The sequence below is a fragment of the Aulostomus chinensis genome, chromosome 10, assembly GCF_037954235.1.
Source record: "Aulostomus chinensis isolate RoL2024-O1b breed Wild chromosome 10, RoL_Achi_v1.0, whole genome shotgun sequence".
NCBI lineage: Eukaryota > Metazoa > Chordata > Actinopteri > Syngnathiformes > Aulostomidae > Aulostomus > Aulostomus chinensis.
The window spans coordinates 9,967,375-9,985,999 of NC_141329.1; the positions used below are offsets into that span (position 1 = coordinate 9,967,375).

An 18,625-nucleotide genomic window follows, 5' to 3' on the forward strand; every position below is an offset into this window, starting at 1 on the left:
TCATATTTGAGAATATTAATAGAACTTAAGACTGGAGATGTGCCTGAATTTTAAAAGGGTATAGTTGAAGGTACATATTCTTTATCCACAGTACTTGGAGTGAAGCTTCAGTAACATTCAGTGTTGCGCATCATAACCAACTGGGTTCATTTCCAAATAAGGGAATGATAAACACTCCAACAGGTGGTGATGCAGAGGGGTTCTAAAGTTTTTGCTTCAACTCATTGTTGTGATCTTGCACAATGTTCCGCTTAGTCTGGTTCTTCGTAAACCTCGCTTCACCTACCAGCCATGAAATGAAATAATGTGCAGTGATATTATTACCCCATAAAACATAATGACAATTTCACCAAAAAGATGTCTGTTTTCACTCGAAGGGAAATATTTGTCCTAGTTAGGTCTGAGTTAAACCCCATCTGACACTTTTGCGATGAATCGGAATGTCCACTGTGAGCCAGACTTCATCTCCCATAATGCTCTTGTGGCTGATTGAGGGAAAATCTCTGCTGCCAGCTTTGGAAATCTGGTCGATAACCACAAAAGTAGATCTGCAGCAGAGGGTTGCAGGCTGTTCTAGCAGCGGATTAATGCTGAAGGAGACTTGAGATGTGAAACAATCAAATTTTATACATTCATGCTCTAACTTAAGTGTGCTTGAATCGTTTTACTACTACTTCGTAAATACAGTAGTACCATGCCACACAGCAATGCAGCATCCCTAATCTTTGGTCTGAAAACTCGATACTTTTGCAGTATCCGGCAAACAAAATGATTCGAGACATTTCTAAACACAAACCGGCACAGATGCAGTGAATTCTTCGTCATTCAGGTTGGAGGAGTTTGACATTCTCTTCTGTCTCTCTGGTGTCGCTGTCATATTTAGTTTCTGGTCCCTGTGGAGAGAAAATGGCAGTGGCAGCGAGAGGGAGGAATCTCTGAAGGCCAAGCTGTCTGCTCGGTACCGGAGAGTGGTTGAGGCAGATAGTGTTACACTGCACCCTTGGGAGACAAGGAGATATGACCAGAGGGATGGAGGGGCATGTGTGTGACAGGAGAGAGAGAGAGAGAGAGAGAGAGAGAGAGAGAGAGAGAGGGAGAGAGGGAGAGAGGGAGAGGGAGAGAGAGGAGAGAGAGAGAGATTGTGTGAATGTGTGAGATAAAAGACAAGCTAGATCTTTTTTTTTTTTTAAATCTTAAAACTGAAACAGCTTCCACAAAGACTCACTGGAATAGTTCATATATTTCCCAGCAGCTGGTTGGGCCTCTCCTCCACTCCTGAAATCCTCGTGGCGAATAGTTCCCATGCTCTTTCTCTCTCTACCTTCCTCCTCTTCTTAACAGAGTGGGTGTCAGTGTTGGTCTGAAGTGGCGTGTCTCTGTTTTAAATGAATAGCAACACTCTTCGCCGGCTGTGAAAAGACAGGGACGGCAATAAGCATAGGGAGAGGTAGTTTTAGGAGAAGAGTGTGATGAGAGGAAAGATGCTTGAGAGAGGGGTGGGGGTTTAGAGGAGTTGAGGAGAGCTATTAAAATGATTAAAAGGATAGGAGAAGTGGGATGGGTGAGAGAGAAATAAAACTGGTGGCTTCATATATGGAAGCACTCCTTCACAACTTTCCTCATTTATAGAAACTAAAGCCTCAGTGGATGCATATCAAACAAGTAAGTATGCTGAAGGATACCTAGAGTGTAAATCTCCAGACTATGAACGCACGGGTAGGTTAGCAGTCTGTCACCTACTGGTTAGGAAATTATTTTTAGCTTCACCGTACAACAGAAATGCGATGATACACTTGGCTCAATAGAAATGGCGGCGGAAAATCTAAATGCGGTCTGAAAATTATGAGCAAACGTTGCGTTTACTACTTTGTTACTGAAGCTCTTGTTAAAAACTTTATTGCCACACACAGAACATTTTTTCCGCTGACTTGATTGATGTATTCACATCTTTATGGCTAACCAAATGATAGCGTTCTCTTAACTTAAATGAGCGAAGTATAATTGTGGTAAGCGAGTGCACCACTTCCACCAAGGAGGCTACGTGGATACAGGATATGAGTGCCTCTATTCTCTACTGTATGTTTTCTGGATTATTAATCCAGAGTAACAGAAGCCTAAATGTTCCTCTGTCAATCTTTGGACTGATTATCAATTCTGTGTTAGTCTAGAACTGTCTCCTGGATCCAGGATCTGCTGTCCAATTAGATCCGGAACATTTCCACACGTTGGTGTTCCTTGTTATATTTTCTTACACTTTCAGGAATTTCAACAAAAACCTTCCCTTAAAGGCTTTGAGATATTTTGCAAATAAACCAACAGAGAAACCATCATCTGCGATCACATGACCTCCTAATCAGGACTCCAAACCATTATTTATGCTATGAACAGTATTTTTTTAGGCAAGGGAATCGATGACAAAAGATCTGCTGTGGCTGTATACACAGACAGGGAAGAGGAAAAACACACACACACACACACACACACACACACACACACACACACACACACATCTGCTGCAGAGAAAAGTGTTGCACATGTGGTGAATAATACCTGTAATATCAGATCTGGCAGGAGGAAGAGCTGCTAGGAAGAATGATGTGGAGGAGCAGGATGAAACAAGCTATTGTAGCTCCACCATAACTGTCCTCAGAACATTGTGAACCCACTGAATGGACTCTACCCATCGGTGTAATAACGCTTATGATTTTCCCTCTGGGGGTGGGGAGGGGATTCATTGTATTTGTCTTGCTGTCATATTCTTTACCTCCTCTTCTGCCTCCTCTGCCTCCAGAAGCTTTGACTCACTGTGCTGCTGGGTCAATTCCTACTAATTGGGGTCAACGCAGAATCGAATTGTGTTCATATGGGCTAATTTATATGTCTATTTCAGTTGACAGGCAGGGGAATAGGATTTTTGCTCCACTAATCCTTCTTGGGTTTTCTGTACTGCTAATATAGTGTGAACTGTCAGGTTGCAGCCCCTTCATTTGCTCTCTGGTGCAATACTTATACATAGCACGGGGTTCTTCTGTTGCAGTGACAAAGGAAAGCAGATGTTTCATAAAATCTATACACATATCACTTTGACCACTCATTAAAACCATTTAACAATCTCCCATGACCCCCCCCCCCCCCCCCCCCCCCCTCCTGTGCTACCATGATGTATAGGGGTTATGTGGTGTGTGGTGGAAGCCATATGTTCTCTGGTGGCTAAAGTTTCTCTTCCCCTACCTTTGGAGCAAGCTGAGTGGGAACCAGGGCCTTTTGTAGCCTGACTCTCTCTCTCTTATGAGAGGAGGGGATGGAGGGGTGGGAGGGCAGAGACGGATGGGAGGCAGGAGACGAGAGGGATGAAATCAGACAGGGTGGGGGTCTGTCTTTTGTCACGGTGATTAAGACATGAAGCAAACTCATTATAGTCTTTGTTTGTTTGTGCCTTGCAGGCAACAGCATTCAATATAAATCCTCGTTACTTTAACCAAAGTCATCACCGCTCTAAGTTGGCCTCCCGTGAATGAAGACGGCTAGTTGTGAGCGCTCCATTTATGCTGCGGTTGAGGCTTTTAGGCTGATGGTCTCATTCAGTGCATGAGAGCTTCAAGAGATGGTTTATTGAAATGGCTGGAGAGAAAAATACATTAACAAGTGATCTCAGGACCAGAAGGGTGTGTGTGTGTGTGTGTGTGTGTGTGTGTGTGTGTGAGAAATGGTGAATAATGTTTTCAGTGTACACTGATGTACCAAATGAAGTTTAGGAGACACATAATACAGAATGACATACTTTACATAATAGAGGAATCAGACGTTGACTTTGTTTAGTTAATTGATTAAAGGCAACAGTGTGGTATTGACATCAGTGTGAGTAATGAATACGAAGAAGGAAGAAGTCATATCATACACAAATAATCTCTCTTCTGTTAGTCGCTGGATATTCTTGCCTCTGAAATTACAATTTATATTCTTGGATTTCTGCATGTTGGAGAACATAAAAGTATACAGCCATGCCGTCTGAGACTTAAATGGGATGGAGCCTCTTTGATTTCAGCCGTCCTTTGAGCTACCACTAACCCTACATTCGATCACACTTGGAAGTGGAGAGAATAAGGACCTTCAACACAGGAAAAATGCAATTAAACGAGTATTGAAATCTGACCTCAGAAAATTGGGCCGGGTCCAGTAAACTCGAGTTCACGTTGAAAGAAAACCACGGTGCTAAAATTGGATTGAGAAGGGACTAAAATGATAAGAATGTAGCTCTGACAACACAGCTGCATGTGTTAGCTCATTATGCCAAATAAGTCAATGAAATGTAAAGCAGACAATAAGCAAATTGAACTCAGAGTACTTCAACATTCCTCTATCATGTAACTGTAAACCAACCCAAAGTTACAATATGCGGGTTAACTTACAGCATCCCAGATGTCCACCTGCTCTGTGTGTGTGTGTGTGTGTGTGTGTGTGTGTGTGTGTGTGTGTGTGGGTGTGTGGGGGATCAATGGAAGCTAAAGGATATTTGATGTCGGGAGTATTAGCACTTCTGTGTGTCAAGGGAATGTGTGTGTGTGTTAAAGAGAGCATCAGGGTTTACAGATATTGATTGTAGACATTTGTGTGGCTGTGCCCACGTAGATTTTTTTTTAATTTGGGAAGTTAACACTGAATGTGGATAAATTCACGAGTGTGATACATTCATTTGTAACTTCAGTCACATGAACTCGATCGTCTGCTGGTTTCCACCACATTTTAAGCTCACATTTATTTTTCACAGGACTCTTTTCCTGCCAACATTCTTTAAAAAGGTTGCCAACCACCGCCAGCATTTTTTAACAGTTTTGCTCATTTTCAAGACCCTGGAATATTTTGTGCTATGGTTGTAGGAAAAAAAAAAAAAAAAAAAAATATATATATATAAGAAACGAACATAGAAAGTAGAGCAAAGCCTCCATTCTTTTTTTTTTTTTAAATACACTTGAACGGTTGGAAAAATCTAGTTTTCAGACAAGAAGCTGTGAAAAATGCATCTTTGTGTGTGAAGAAGTGATTTTCAAGCATAAAATGGATTTTATATATGCATTTATTCGTCTTCATGTTTTTTTCCTGTTCCCTTGGGGTTTATTTTGATTTTTTTGATTGGTGTATTTTTTCTTATAGTATACAAACAAAAAAAACTGACACCAGCACATCCATCTGCCTCCTCTGCCTAGCGACAGAGCACCTAAGTTGGCCTGGTGCAGTGCCACAGGCCCCCTGAAGAACCACAACATAAATCCGTCCGCGGCGTCTCCTGGGTCCTGGAGCTTCTTGTTTGCTTTTTTCGATATTCTCTCGCTAGTGCCCTTTACCTCATGCTAATGGTGGGGAACGAGTTAAGATCCGGTTAGTTTTTATTGCTCATATCATAAAACATTACTTTCCAACACTGAGTGTCACTTCAAGAAGAGGTCAGTGGATAAAGAAAAAATAATTTTTCTAAACTACAAAACATTTTGTGACTGCAAGAGGATTTTGTCTGAAACACTAAAAGATCCTGACACTCTATGGCAGTGTTTCCTTGGCGCAGGGCCTGGCAGATACTTTTATAACTTATGTCTTGTGACCATAGTTTCAAGAGGTCATTTCAAATAGAAGAGTGGGTCGGATGGGTTTATACAAATAACCTCTGTTTGTAAATCCGGCCTAACATTCTTGGGTCAACATTACCTTTCGTGAAATTTTGTCTGCCTTTGCAAAGTTCCATCTGTGGCAGCGGGACCTGGAGCTCACCGGCCACTACCTGGGGGCCAGCGCTGACACCACACTGCTGGAAGCCCAGGCTCCGTGCTGTTGGGCCCGCTGGGTAGACAGGAAGCCCAGAGCTGGTCAGAGCTTGCAGACACAGCTACAGTGAAATCACTGTTATTCTAAATGATGCCTGGAATAGAGGAATGAAATCCTGTTTGCAACAGTGCTGAAGACGTCTTCAGGAGAGCTGTGCTGATCTGCTCATGCTGAGATTCTGTGACGACTGATGTGTGTTGAGAAACGGTATGCTTTGCTTTGGACTCTCAGCTGTCAGCAGACTGTGATCCGTCTCCTCCATCCATGAAGTCTCTGCTCAGCTGGCTAGGTACCACTTAGTCCCATTATTGTAAAATAATATCCTGAGCACTATCGCTTTACCTCTAATATCAATCCTGCTCAATGCAGCCTTTGTTTGGGGTCGGTAGCAACATTTGTCAAAGTCAGCCTGGTGTTTAGACAGTCCTCTGCCTATTTAGATATAATCTAAATTCCTTTGACATTCCTCCGTCATCATCATTGGGCTTTAATTTTTCCTCCTCTCTGTTTACTTTGCTGCCATAGAAGCACCTGCCAGCTATTCACTTGGCCACTTAAGGAGGAGGACTCGAAGCAGAGTGACTCATCGATCTCTTATTTGAGTGTGTAATTGTGTGCGTTACTATGTATGAGAGAGAGAGAGACAAAGAAGTTTTACAATTGATGTCTACTCAACTTCTCAAAGTCTCAGATCTACGTGGACCCTTGTCAACTCTCTCAACAGTTATATGAACTGTATCTAGGTCTGTGTGTGTGTGTGTGTGTGTGTCCAGCTCCTACAGCTGCAGACCAATGGCTTCCAGATGTCCATCCGTCTTCAGGTAGTCCAAGTTGACAGGTGAACTCTCCACTGTCTGCAAGGGACGGCCCGCCATCATTCATTCTCACTACCCGTCCAGTGTAGACTGTGACCACACAGACACACACACACACACACACACACTCACAAAACTACATACAAACCTATAAGCACACTTTAAGCAACACAAGTGCTCTAAATGCACCGATGCATTTACACACACTTGCACACAAACACACACATAAAAACATACTTATGCACAAGAGATTTCCCCTCCCTTCTTCCCAGCTGCCCACATGACGAAGTTTTACTTTGTCACATGCAGAAATAGCCCGTCCTCTCTCAACTCCTTCCTCCTGAGCCATAAACCGCTTTATGTGAGAATAAGTGAGTGCCAATGGAGACCAATTCATCAAATAGATTTTAGTGGGTCTCTACGGAAAGACGGCGCTTTAGAGTTATCAGTCTACTTTTGGATATGGGACAGAACTCGGGGTGCTAAATATGAGTTATAGTCGGCCACATGGCATTGTTTTAGAAATGTCAGCAGGCTCAGGACAATAAAACAAAATGTATGATGCTCATTTTCTTTTTTTTCTCATTCAATATATATATATATATATATATATATATATATATATATAGTAACTTTTTAATCAATGAATGAAAGAGAAATCAAACTCTGAATTGAAACTGTGACTGAAGCTGCAAAAGAAAGTGAAAGAAAGAGCCAGAGGGAAGGGGTGTGTGTGTGTGTGTGTGTGTGTGTGTGTGTGTTGAAAGGAATACTTCAGCAAGCGACTGAGCAGCTTGTCGGAGAAATAAGAGAAGTGGGGAAAGAAAGGGAGAGCGATAGATGTGGAGGAACATTAAGGAAATGAAAATAGGAGTGTGGTTGACAGCCTCTATGTTAGCTATTCTAACATTAACCACAATGAGAGGGTAGAAACACACACACACCCATGATGGCGGGCACTCACTCCAGATTAGTGAGACTCTTTGAGACACTCACACACCATCCAGGTTTCTTCTTGTTTTTTCTCCCCGGTGTCTCCTCCTCTCTTGCCTGACGGAGGGCACCTTGCTCCCCTGGTACTCTCTGGCTCCCTCCTGATTACCACTCAGTCACCTGCTCGGCCTGCACACCTGTTTACAATCAGCTCATCAGCTCTGTCCAGCAGTGTAACGGTGCGTTCATGCAGCTGGGGAAGTGGGAAAATTCCCATTCTGCCCAGTAAAGGGCATTCATAAAACATGTCCACCCTTAAAAATTCCACATCATCAGGAGGATTAGATTTCAGCTGCACTGATCCACTCATAATTTCAAATGTATCGATCAATTTAACTGCTTCCTGCCCACATTTAGTTCTTTTTTTTTAACCTGTGAAAAAGTACCTGTATGCACCTGATCTGCTGCAGGGCTCCGGTTTGACTACATAACATACATTGTTGAAAGCACTGCATTTCCTGTCCAATTTACACAAAGATTCCCAGTGAGACAAAACTGTTAGTTGAAGCAGTTTTCGAATGTGTATTGTAAGTAGTTAAAGTTTCAACTAATCCCACCCTTCGTCCTTTATGAGACTTTGTACTACATTTATGTGAAGCCTGCTAGCTTCAAGAAGTGATCAGAGCAATATATATATATATATATATATGTATATATGTATATATATATGTATGTATATATGTATGTATATATATGTATGTATGTATATATATGTATATATGTATATATGTATATATATGTGTATGTATATATATGTATATATGTATATATATATGTATATATGTATATATATGTGTATGTATATATATATGTATATGTATATATATATATATACATACATATATATACATATATATGTATATATATATATATATATACATATATATATATATATATACATATATATATATATACATATATATATATATATATATGTATGTATAGCCTTTAGAGGGCAATGGATCTATCAAATGCTCCCAAGCACTGGGATACACAAATATCATGGTAAATATGCCTTTTTATTTCAGATAGCCACAAGTACTGTTTTATTATGCTCTTTCTACATTCACTGAATTATGATGATTATTTAGGTTCAGAGCAGGTATATTTATCATGGTTATGCATAAATGCTAACTACCAGGTGACTTTTGGGGGATTTTAGGAGTATGAGGTGCTGTAATTGCGCTCCCACCCTCCTAGGTGCTCATGAACGCACCACAAGGGACTTTGCTCGGGTCCCAATCATTGCCTGATCATCCTGTTAAGCCCGGTGGATTCCCTGTGCCTGCTTCTTTCCCTTCTGCTGCTCACATCACCTGCGTCCACATCACGTCCTCAGCTCCACATTCTCCTACCCTCACCCGCAGCCTCCCCCTCCTGCTTCCCTCCCCCACCATGATATTTTTCCACACTAGCAAACCTATATATTCTCACCAACAAATTATCAGTGTGTCCACTTGGATCCAGAAAAAAAATACCCTCACCACACACAGGCAGTTTTACCACACATGATGATTTGGTTTGTGTGTGTGTGTGTGTGTGTGTGTGTGTGTGTGTGTGTGTGTGTGTGTGTGTGTGTGCTTGCTTGCTGCTGGAGTTCTCTGTCTGTGTGTGTTTGTGTGTGTCGCAGAGTGGCAGATGCTGCCTGGCCCCAGCCAAATGATGGAGACGATAGCTAATTGCTCAATCAGGCAATCTAATCTGGTCAATCTCATTTTCAGTTTCAGCCCCCCCACACCACCCCGTGTACATTTCCTGACCTGGCAGCTCGGCAGCTGCAAGGCTGAACCACATTACAATAAAAAGAGGGAAGCAAGAAATGGTATACATACTGTACTGGAAATTGCATGATTAAAGTTAATCTTTTAAATTTATATTTATTTTAAAATATGCATATCATTGTATGCTGTGGGTTTATGTTACCTGTACCATGAATTATTTTATTTCTACTTGTCATTTAAATAATTGCAATGTTTGTTTAGATTCTCAATTTATGGTGATAAAAGTGTAATGTAGTTTTTTTCTGATTTGCTTTTGCAGATTTTAAAACAAAACCTGGAGAAAATAATTCTTTAAGGCTGTCAGACAGGGATCCAGTTCACACCTTACATTTTCCTTTTCCTTGCTCAACAATCATTTGCCTCACTGGACCAGTTGTCTCTGCTGGTTTCGCTCTGTTTTTGCCCCTCTGATAGGAATCACTGATTGTGATCAGGTGGCTGAGAGACAAACAGCTGACCTTTTTTTGGCGCCATTTTTTCACTCTTCCAGAAGTGTTTCTAGGTCTCTTTTTCTTAAAGTGTCAAATAGGCACATTGGGAACACTTGTGAAGACACCCGAGGAGTTTGTGTGAGGATGATTGACAGGTGCTCTAATTCTAAGTGCTAAAGCTGTTAACTGTGTCGATACATGTTTTTTTTTCACATTAATGAAAAGAAAGATTAAAAAAAAGAAAGCACCAACTGAAAGGCATCACTTTCTCCTCCACATACACACACCTGCTCTGATTAAGTGTGTGTGTGTGTGTGTGTGTGTGTGTGTGGGACCCTTCTGAAATGCCAAGTCTCTTGGGTGTATCAGTAATGCATAGAAGAGCTATTAATTACCCTGTTCCTGGTGTGTGTGTGTGATACATTCCATATGGGTGGGGAGATTGTGCATGAGACTTCAAATATCACCATATCACCCAAGCACTCCTCTCTTGTGACCTGGGACGCAGGCTGTCACGCACATTAACCTAGGTCTCGGCAGATGTAAAGGGACTGCACATGCATGCGCACGCACACACACACACACTGGTTGGTATGAGCTGTTTGTGGGGACACAGCTCATTTTGTCATTACAACTATATATATAAATATATAAATAAATATATATATATATAAATAAATGTATATAAATATAAATATATATATGTGTGTGTGTGTGTTTGTGTGTATATGTGTGTGTGTATATACGTATGTTTATATATGTATGTATATTGTGTGTATATGTGTATAATATACATACATGTATGAGAGAAGGGGCGGCATGACTCAGAGGTAGAGTGGCCGTCTAGCAACCGAAGTGTTGCTTGTTTGATCCTCACTTTCCCTGGTGACCACGTCAAAGTATCGTTGAGCAAGATACTGAACCCCTGATTTCTCCCGATGGCCCTGCAATGGACTGGCAACCCATCGAGTGTGAACCCCACCTCTTATGCAATGGCAGGTGGTATAGGCTCCCCCCCCCCCCCCCCGCGACCTTCAACAGATAAGCGGTATAGAAAGTGGATGGATGGATTGATGACGGATACAAACACACAAACACATAAAAAGCTGAACCCTAACAACGCATCAGGGAGACATTAGTCAGGGAAATGGAAGGCCCCTCTTTGTCCAAATGTGTGTGGATGTGCATGTATATAAGAGGGGTCCTGTTCACTGGAGAGAGCATGAGGGGAGCATGATGAAGAAGCAACACACTTGATGGTGTCAGAGCTCATCCATCACCATGGAGACGGGATGTGAATATGTGCGCAAATGAGCACATGTATGTATGAGTTTGTTTATGTTTATTTGAGTAGGTTAGCGTATGCACAAGATGTTCTTTTAATCCGATTGTATTTGAATATGAAGTGTTGGTGTGTGTGTGTGTGTGTGTGTGTGTGTAGGGACACCTGTCTGGGAATAACAGGGAGCAGAGCAGGGACGTGATCAGGAGATGAGTGTTTCCAAATGCCGTTCTGTCAGTGTGTTGGAGGGACGGCATACAAATGACATGTGTTCGACTGTGGAGGACAAGGAGTCTGGGGGGAAATTATTCGAGGTGTGTGAGTGTGAGAGCAAGCGAGACACAGAGAGAGAGCATTCACATGTGTCCCCGACAGCCCCTGTGGCAATCTGCAGTCGGGATTCTGTTTGTGTACACACATTCATGCCATTTTTTCGCAGCCAATTCGTCAGGTCCTCTGTACATTTCCATATCTACAGCAAATACCTTTTGAAACTGTTTTTTTTAGTTCATTGAGTGAAATTACATTTGGAACAGCACCAATTGCTTAAGTAAAAAGTCAGCTGAATCATTGTCTTCCCTTTATTGAAACTTTTAAGTTCATTTGTATGATTATAAGCAGCTCGGTTTTCTCATTTTCAAAGGAGAAACAATCTGTTAATGGTATTCTTTCCTCATAGGCTGAAGGTGACCATTCAGGAATTGAAGTTATACTAGTAAATTACGGATATAATTGAAGTTTACAGAATTGACAAAAAAACAAAACAAAACCCAAAGATTTTCAAGTCATGCATGTTAAGTAGCATTTACCGTCTTTGGAGGCTGGCAAATTGAATAATAACCAGATTAGCATCAGTTCCAACTGCAACATAATTCAGCGATTATAATCTTTTATAGCATGAAAATAATGCATATTGATGTTTTTACAATTCTACTTGCTAATGAAAAGGGCACGAATAGAAAGCAGCCTTGTTACAAATGGTTTTTAGTTAATAATTCATTTTTTATTAATACAGTGTTCACGTTTAACATTAAACTTTACATTATGGGCCCCTTTTCTGAAGTTTTTTTTTTTTTTAGTCCAAAAATAGTTTAAGCCTTTCAAGTTTAAATGAGATGTTCAGCAACCAGTAAACAGCCACAAGTATCAAAATTCTGAGCCAGTCCAGGATTGAAAAAAAACAACAAAAAAAAAACTATTTTTAATGGATGGACAATTTTCCTGTTGCTGGTCACAGCTTTCTAAATCAATATTGGAAAATTTCAAATCATTTTGGTCGTTATCAATCACTTTGACCCAAATACTACAAGAATGAAACTCAGGTTGAAAAATATGGTAATGTTCCTTTCAGGTTTGATTGGTGAGCCAAAGTTTACTGCATCACCAAAACTTCTAGATTGAAACTGCATCTTTTTATTATTATTATTATTATTATTATTATTGCAGCAAATGCCTGTGCAGTTGAAGTAAAGTTAAAAAAACAACAACAACAACAACACCAAAAGAGACATTTTCTCATGCTGAGGTAATTCACATGGGATTTTAGTTTAAGTCTTAAATACAAACTTCATTCAAGTGTGAATGAACCTCTAATTTATAAGAAGATGAATGCCTCTAATTGATGTTTAAGGAACCCAGTGTGGCTTTTGCTTTTAACCTAATGGTTTGACTTTGTTTCTCAATGGGAAAGTTGAAAACATTTGGAAGATTCTCCGACCTAACAGCCTCATGAAACTTTCACAATCCATTAAACAAACGGCTCTTGGGCTAAAAGGTTAACATTTCAGAGATACAAGCAGCTAACCTGACAGCCACAATTAGCATAATTGCTCCCATTTGCATTTATGTTGCCCTCCATTAAAGGTGAATTCTCTTCTGATAGCAGTTTACCGCTGAAGCACGACAGCTAATCACCTGGTTTCATGTTCTCCTTAACAGAAGTAATAAGAGGCTGATTGTGAACAACCTTTGCGTGGATTCACCTCCCTTCATTATCTGCCGGCTGCAGCCCAGAGACGAGCCGGTGTTTTGGTTGGTGTCACGGGAAGTAGATTTACTGTAGGAGTGTCCGCACCAGATAAGGTTACTGGTAATGATGACTATCGATTCACACTATATTTACTTATGCCTGACGCGGGATCAGTGTGAGCAGTGACATTTGATGAGCAGTCACTTAGAAGTCAACAGACTTGCTTGTTGTTTTTAGCTTCGTGACTCTCGTGGAAGGCTCTAAATCATAGAAAGGAGTTTACACAGAGGGAAGTGTCTGACCTTGTGTGTGTGTGTGTGTGTGTGTGTGTGTGTGTGTGTGTGTGTGTGTGTGTGTGTGTGTGTGTGTGTGTGTGAGAGAGAGAGTGTCTGTGTGTGTCTGGATAGTTGTGCCCTTCATGAACCCTCTGTGATATTTTATTTTGTGTTTTGTAGATTTTGGCTTTACTTTCTTATTTTTGGCCACGTAAAAATAATTTCCCTTCAAATACTTTCGACATTACAGATGGGGAAGGAAAGTTAAAGCAGTTAATCAATCTAAACACGACTCCTAAACATATACAAAAAGCCTCCACGAAAAACAGAGAGTAATACAGACGATAAAAAAGAGAACTGGAGACAGAAGCAGTTATTTTTTTAAAGGAAGAATGAAAGTCACAAGTTTCTCTGCCTCTGGGTTCCATATAAACCAAAGCAGAGAAAAGTTTTGTTATCTTTTAATTATGAATTTCTTTATCTCATAATCAGAGGACAACCGCATTAAAGAAATAATTACAGGTATGACCTTTTCTGCCCCCTCTCTCTCTCTGTATGTACAACGTCATATATATATATATATATATATATATATATATACATACATACACATATATACATATACATACATATATACATATATATATATATATATATATACACACATGTGTATATATATACATGTGTATATATATACATGTGTATATATATACATGTGTATATATATATACATGTGTATATATATATGTATGTGTATATATATGTATGTGTATATATGTATGTATATAAATATGTATGTATATAAATATGTATGTATATATATATGTATGTATATATATGTATATATATGTATGTATGTGTATATATATATTTATATATATATATATATGTATGTATGTATGTATGTATGTATATGCTCATGGCTTCCTTCATTGTGATGGTTGGCCACAAAAATCCTCGCGTCTGACCTCATTAACATGTAGAAAACTACTGAAGTGATGACCATGATGTTTTATATCTTAAAAGGTCTATGCATCCTTAACAGTAGCTCACTCCCGACGCCGTAAGAGACATTCTTGAGAAAGATGCGAGCACCCATGGGATTTACAATGTTCTGATCACCATGTAGGCACATGTACATAAATACCAAGTTTTCGTTCGCCAGCAAATCACCAGCTGGTTATTAAACTGAAACGTTATGTCGAAATAAGTCTGTATTGAGTTAATGTCTTATGAACCTTGATATTGACAGTCTTCCAACAGTGGGAGTCTGTGGTAATGGACACATTGCGTGGGAAACAAAATGCTGACGGGATCTGTTTGAAGAAGAATAAGTGATGTTTTGGGCCATAATGTTTCATAAGTAGAAGCACCGTGTAATATATTGCCATATCTATATTTAGTTAAACTCCTGTACACTCTAATCATCAAGGATATCAAAGGATAAGCTTCTGAGCTGCTCAAGTTGGTTCACATGACCCTTAATAATCTTTTAAATGTTTGCGTTATTTTTTATTTTATTTATTAATTTTTGAACAAACTTGAAGGCTGTTAGTATTCCAACCCTCCATCTTTCTGTGGGCGAGTCTCCATTCTGACCCCTGAAGCTCCATCCCCTGGAGTGGTATCACATTCACATAGACCTCAGCAGATCTTTCTTCTCCTGCTGTATTTCTGTTATTGTTGAGGGAAACGAAGAATAACACTCACGTCTCAGCTTTTTTCCTGAAGTATTAAATCAACAAGACCTAACAGTCCGCACTACTGTATACATACAGGGCTCTGCTCTGTGCGGGCCTGATGAAGCTGTGTGTGTGTGTGTGTGTGTGTGTGTGTGTGTGTGTGTGTGTGTGTGTGTGTGTGAGCATAGCAGGAAATACCACAGCTCACTGGCAATGAGTGCTGATGATGACTTGTTGTGTGTGTGTGTGTTTGTGTGTGCGCGCGCATGTGTGGAAGGTTCAGTGATGTCAGCATTTGTGTTAATACAGATTATGTGGACATATTTTGTTGTGACAATACATGTGTGTCTAGAGGATGTATGTGCGCGTGTGTTTGCCACAGACAGCTGGCTGATCTCTCTTGTCACACATACACACACACACACACACACACACACACACACACACACACACACACACACACACACTTTCCCCTGGTGAAAAACAAAGATTGATGATGATTGATTATGACAATCTCTTTCTAATGAACCAGGTTGAGTTTTTTTTTTTTGTGGTAAACAAGGCAACCAGCAGCATGATGCTCCCACGGTGAAACCCGACGACACATCCCATAACTGTATCATCATTCGTGATTTAATTCTCACTTTTTGGACAGTGCTCCTGTTGCCTCAGTGTTGCTTAATTCCATCTGACACTGTGAGATTTTTTTTTTTCCTTGATATAAAACGCACAGCTCAGGTTTGTGTTCAATTTTTTGTCAAAAATTTTAACAAAGATTTGTTAAAAAAACTCCAAGGAAGTTGTTTTGCACCTTGAAGAAGAGGAGGAGGAAGCTGACGTGGAATAAACTGTCATCTTCAGAAGTAGCTGATGCCTGATGAAGCTGAAAATCGACCCAGAAATGGATGCGATATATAACAGACAGCAGACTGTTACTGGGACAAAACTGTTATCAAGCTACTGATACCGTAGTATAGCTGTCTTTTTAAAAATTTGCATTATTATTACTCGTCTTCTTTCTAATCTTTCCTACAACTTAATTCAATAAGTTTAAGAATGTATACTAATATATACCGTTTTTGATTATTTCCTGAGATTTCCTATTCCTGAAACTTAATGAAAATGTCATTATTTTTGTGCCGTTTATCCACAAAAAAAAAAAAAAATGCAATCAAAACAACAAAGGAGCCTCAGTTCTCTCTCGTCCATTTCTTTTCTGCATCGAATGTCAAATCTCTCAGTCTACACGGTGCCTTTTATGTTTAGGAAACTTTTTTCAAGCTGTCAGCGTAGCTCGCCTCCATCAATCTCTCTCATGTCCTTTCATCTCTTCGCTCGTGTTTGTCCCTCCACCTCACCGACAGCATCCCTCCATAACTTCCCGCCTGAACCTTGACCTCTGTCCATTTTGTCGCTGACAGAAGCCAGGCCTCGCTGTCATCTCAATCATGAGCAAAATGGACACACGGTATACACTCAGCACCAGCATGGTTTCCTGAAATACCCAGAACATCACAGAGAACAAAAACATTTTTTTTTTCTGTTTTTTTTTTCTGTTTTTTTTTTTTTAGCGTGAGCAGTCCCATAGAAACCATTATGAGCTGACACAGGCGATTAAACAATTTGCTCTTGTAGCTGCGTGGTGCAGCCAGAATTGCACACTATTTGAATATGTTTTTTTGTTGTTGTTTGTTTTTTTCAAAGACAGAAGTACTTAATTTTCATTTATTCACACACAATCAATAAACCACAGTCTGTCCCCTAAAACGATGGGGTGATGATAGATGCTTGGATCCTTCTACAGCAGGTCATTTATGTCCAAGGGCAGCTCCTCAACGGTGGTGCTGTAGAAGGTCTCAATGTCCTTCAGGGCTCGCCTGCATTCCTTGGTCACCAGGGTGATTGCAGCTCCTCTTCGTCCAAACCGACCTCCTCGACCAATCCTGTGGAGGTAGATCTCCTTCTTTGTAGGGAGGTCATAGTTTATGACCAGAGACACCTGTTGTACATCGATGCCTCTGGCCAGAATGTCTGTCGTGATCAGGACCCTGCTGGATCCTGAGCGGAACTCCCTCATGATCACATCCCTCTGGCTCTGGTCCATCTCTGCATGCAGTGCAGAGACGGTGAAACCTCGTGACTCCATCTGCTGAGTCAGCCACTCGACTTTCCTGCGAGTGTTCGTGAAGATGATTGCCTGTGTTATCGTAAGGGATGTATAAAGGTCCAAGAGGGTGTCCAGCTTCCATTCTTCCTTACTGACATCAACATAAAACTGGCGGATGCCCTCCAGGGTCAGCTCCTCCGTCTTCACCAGGATCCTAACAGGATCCCGCATGAACCTCTTGGTAACCGCCAGTACGTCAGACGGCATTGTGGCAGAGAAGAGCACCACCTGTGCTCTGCTTGGCAGGACTTGAAAAATATCATAAATTTGCTCCTTAAAGCCTCGGCTGAGCATTTCGTCAGCCTCGTCCATAACAAACGTGTTGATGCTCCTTGAACAAAGATGTCTGCGATTGAGCATATCCAAGACTCGACCGGGGGTCCCCACAACAATCTGAGGGGCTTCGTTCCTCAGCCTCTGGGCCTCACCATGGATGCTGGTGCCTCCAGTGCAGGCATAGCAGGTGACTCCCATGTAGTCACCCAGAGCCAGCACCACTTGCTGGATCTGTTTAGCCAGCTCCCTGGTGGGGGCCACAATCAGAGCCTGAGTGGCCCTGTGCCTCAGGTTTATCTTCTGCAGAATTGAAATTGCAAATGTGGCAGTTTTGCCAGTGCCAGACTGGGACTGCGCAATCACATCATAACCCTCGATGCAGGGTATGATAGCTTTCTGCTGTATAAGAGACGGCTTTTCCAAACCATAGCCATAAATTCCCCGGAGCAGAACCCCACGCAGGTTCATGTTATCGAAACTGTCCACTGTATGGTTCCAGTTACTCTCGAGGACTGGACCATTGTCTGGCCTACGATGGTTAGTTGGCATTGTTCCGAAATATGTTGAATGACCCTGATGCACTCGACCAGAGGGAGCAAAAGTTCTTGATGTCATAATTCACCAAGGAGGAGATTTACTGAATGTTGAAGCTGAGCGTTCTCTTACATCGTTTCCTACATTGATCTCATTCGGTGTTGTCATCCTGCCATCTCATTCTGTGATGCCATCCTGTCATCTCATTCTGTGATGTCATCCTGTCATCTCAATTCTGGGATCACATTTGGAATAATGAGGTGAAAGTCAGAATTCTGAACGTGTTCTCATTCTGTGATCACAAGCAGACTGTGAAGTTTAAAGTTAAAGAATTCTGTGATACTCTTTGATCTTATTTTAATGACTGACTGCTCGCTGACTTTGGTCCAGCAGTTCTCTCTTGGGTCTGACTTAAATCTGTGACACTCAGATGAATGGAGTATAGATGGGATTGCAGATTTGGGCGACTCTTACTGAAATCAGGTTTATTAAACACAATTTATTCTTTTTTTTTTTTTTTGTAGAACTCCATAGGCAGTATTACCAGAGACCTTAAACATGGGAAAATATCACTGAGCTGCTGTAATCAGTTGCCCATCAGCT

At 40.9% G+C, this 18,625-nt stretch overlaps 1 long non-coding RNA gene and 1 pseudogene across 1 annotated transcript in view; one reads left to right on the forward strand and one right to left on the reverse strand.

Moving 5' to 3' along the window:
* LOC147254356 (uncharacterized) overlaps positions 1–18,625 on the forward strand; it is a 143,365-nt gene that overhangs the window by 42,376 nt on the left and 82,364 nt on the right. The gene's annotated exons all lie outside the window — the stretch shown is intronic.
* LOC147254357 (eukaryotic initiation factor 4A-I pseudogene) lies at positions 16,665–18,130 on the reverse strand (annotated as a pseudogene).